Source organism: Colobus angolensis, unplaced genomic scaffold (assembly GCF_000951035.1).
Source record: "Colobus angolensis palliatus isolate OR3802 unplaced genomic scaffold, Cang.pa_1.0 Scaffold5, whole genome shotgun sequence".
Lineage (NCBI taxonomy): Eukaryota > Metazoa > Chordata > Mammalia > Primates > Cercopithecidae > Colobus > Colobus angolensis.
The window spans coordinates 4,220,205-4,223,641 of record NW_012118487.1 but is presented as its reverse complement, the minus strand read 5'-3'; positions in this window follow the sequence as shown (position 1 = coordinate 4,223,641).

The following is a 3,437-nucleotide window of genomic DNA, read 5'->3' as shown; positions in this document are numbered from 1 at the left end:
TTTTTTTTTTTTTAGTTTTTAAATAACACTGAGCGTGAACTGCCCTTCCCTGCACAGCTAAGAGGAAGAGGCTTGGGGGCACGTGATGAGTGACACCTTCTGTGCCCTCCTGTCAGGGAGGAAAACAGCTTCTGCCTCTGGAAGGGAGATGCCAGGAAGCTCAGCACCGGACCAAAGGGGATCCGGGTGAGGAGGGTGTTTGGGGCGGGGAGCTGGTGGGCACCATGGGCCCTGGTCTTCTTCAGGCCTCAGTGCCCACAGTTCCCCACTCCCCCAGGGAGCCGTGCATCCAGGTGCTGTGACCAACTGAGGCAGGACGGTGGGTGCTAGACCATGAATTCAGTTTCTCATAAAGGAATTCAGGAGAAACCATGTCAGAATAAAGTTTTCGCCAAATTCAGGAATGAAAATTCCATAACCAATTATTACCCGAAGACGGATGATGCGGGGAAGGTGGCCTTCCCAAGCAGGGGGGTCTGCATTGAAAGTTCTGCTGTGAGTGATCAAGTTACTTAACCCTTTGAGACTCAACCTCCTCTGCAAAGTGGGGACGTCAGTGACACCCACTTCATAAGACTATTGGGAGTTTGTATTGAGGTGATATACATTTAATGGTGATAAATTTTACTCATAGACTTGGAGTATTAAAAAAAAAAGTGCCACATTCAGATTGTTCCCAAATCATATTAAATCAGCTTGCCTCTATGGTGAGAAATTCAATCCGTTGAATTTGAGGTCTCGTTTTTGTCTCTAGGATAACATGAGAGGCGCTGGTAACCTTGTGGTGTCCAGAAAGCCAGTGCTGGGCCTTTAGCCCTAGTCCATCAGGGTGATGCCAAGCCCTCGCCGTGCCCAGCTACCCTGTCCCTAAGACTGTCACCCACGGAGGGCAGGTCCAGGCCTCCCAGGGCCCCCTCCCAGCCCAGCTCTCTGGGTTCCTTCCTCCTTCCTGGGGGGCTGAGTGTAGGCTGATGGAGCAGGGCTTGTCTTTATTAGCGGCAGAACACACACACACATGCACACGCACACACACACACACACGCACGCATCTATTCCGCTGCCAGCCTTGGGAGCTGTCTCCAAGCCTCTGGCACTCTGCACCCTCCACCTCTTGCCCTCCAAGGGCTCTGTCTTGTGCCCTGAAGGAGAGATTTCACACAATCCCCAGCATGAGACTAGAGAGCCCAATACTTGGGATGGCAAAGGAGAAACAAAGACAACAGCAAGAACGACGACGTGGAAAACACAAATTAATTCCTCAGTGAATCGCCCTGTACAACCGTAGCACACGTACAAGGCAAATCCTCAGTAAGTGGGAATTGTTGTCATCGATGTCCGAGGCTGGATTGGGGACACATAAGCTATTGTCGTTAGTGCTGTATTATTGCTGTGCTGTGGCCTACTCGGCTTTTCCTTTTGTTGTATGAACCTACCTGCCCATTGGTGCCCTCCTGGTCTGGATGTAGGCCGTGGATAGCAGAGAGCAGCTTGCTCAGAGCTCACTCAGGGGACCTGCCTAAGCCTTTGCTATGTGAGTTTCTGGTGTGTGTGTGTGTGTGTGTGTGTTTTCAGTATCTACAGAGGTAAATCAGTTCAAACAAACCATGCTGTGTAAGTGAGCTGCCCTTGGTGAGCCCTCACTGCAGATTTGGTCTTTCAACCACCAGAGAGAGAACTGTGCTCCAGGGGAGAGAACTGCATCGGGTCAGGAGGTCTGTGCTGTCCTTCAGCCCGCGGTGGCTCTGTGCTCGGCCTCTGCACTGGGACCTTGACGTTCACTATCTTGGGTTTCTCTCCTATCATGGGAGATGGGGATGGGGGCAGGGGATCCCACCTTCCCTGCCTACTTCCCTGGGATCAAAAGAGGTCACAGGATGTTCAGTGGACACATTCTGAAAAACACTTGTCAGACGAGGTAATTATATTTCAGGTGATAATGTGAGCAGGGAAACGCCAATGCCTGAATCCCTATGTCACAAAATAGCTTCATACTAGCCTGATACCCAGGCGCGACAGCAACTCAGAGTCCTTGCCGCTTTCCGGCCTCAAGCCTGCATTCTTCCATGGGGCGTGACCGAGCCAACCATCTCTGTCATCTATTCCCAGCCTCCTGCCACTTGCTGAGAGTGGGGGCTGTGGAACCATCCCTTGGGGCCTCTGGACCTGTCTCCATCCCACCTTCCTCCTCTTCCATAAACAGCTTCCTGGCCCTCCTCCTTGTGGCAACCCTGGCCCCTCCTCGCTGACCACTCCTGCAGAGGAGAGAGGGCTGAGCCTCGCAGAGAAAAAGCTGGCGTTTCATGAACGTGTGTCATGAGCTGCATCATCTCATCAGAACTCGTACAACCCTCTGACTTGGCCTTTCCATTTTTACAGATGAGGAAATTGAGGCTCAGTAACGTGTTCAGCTTTGTGCCCAAATTCACACAGCTAAGAAGACACAGAACAAGGCCCTGCACCTTGGTCCCTGGAGCCTGTCTCTGCAGCGCCAGAGGGGCTCCGAAGCCCAGCTTTCCACCCCATTCTCTGCCTCTCCTAAAGGGACTGATTCCCAGCTTGGCCATATAGTGTGGGCAAAACACTGCTGGCCCCACTCGGTCGCCTCTGAAGAGCTTTCCCAGCCCAAAAGGAAGACACCCAGCTAAGCAGACCAGCTGTCTGCAGAGGCTTTGGGGAGACGGTGGCCCCAGGAGGGGTTCCCGTCGATTCTATTTAAATAAAGGAGATGTAATAAGTATTTTTTGTCACAATGGTCAAAAGATAAAATGACAACAAATTTAGTTTAAAGATCTTAATTGTGGTCAGGCATGGTGGTCCACGCCTGTAATCCCAGCACTTTGGGAGGCCAAAGCGGGTGGATCACTTGAGGTCAGGAGTTCGTGACCAGCTTGGCCAACGTGGTGAAACCCTGTCTCTATTAAAAATACAAAAAAAAATAGCCGGGTGTGGTGGCGTGTGTCTGTAATTCCAGCTACTCAAGAGGCTAAGGCAGGAGAATGGCTTGAACCCGGGAAGCAGAGGTTGCAGTGAGCCAAAATCGTATCACTGCACTCCACCCTGAGCAACAGAGCGAGACTCTGTTTCCAAAAAAAAAACCTTAATTGATTATTTCTTCGTGATTTCAGAATCAGGCAGCCCCTGTACTGGAATAGGTTCACAGCACCCTGGCCAGACAGCACGGTGGTCAGGCAGCAGCTGAGGATAGAAAGTGGAAGCGCAGCCTAGCGCTGAATGGTTGCAGCTGTGCGTTTGCCTAAGTTGGCTCAGTTGGCCACCCAAGGTTGACTGGAGCTCAGCTGCTGCAATGAGTTGAGGCTCAGCTGTTCGTTACAGAAGTATACTCCTGTGATAGGTTTTCAGTTAGTTTCTGAACTAAGCCAGGCTGCAGTTTGTTATTTCAGGGTTCGAGTGTGGAGGCGTCCTTGGGCCAAGTTTAG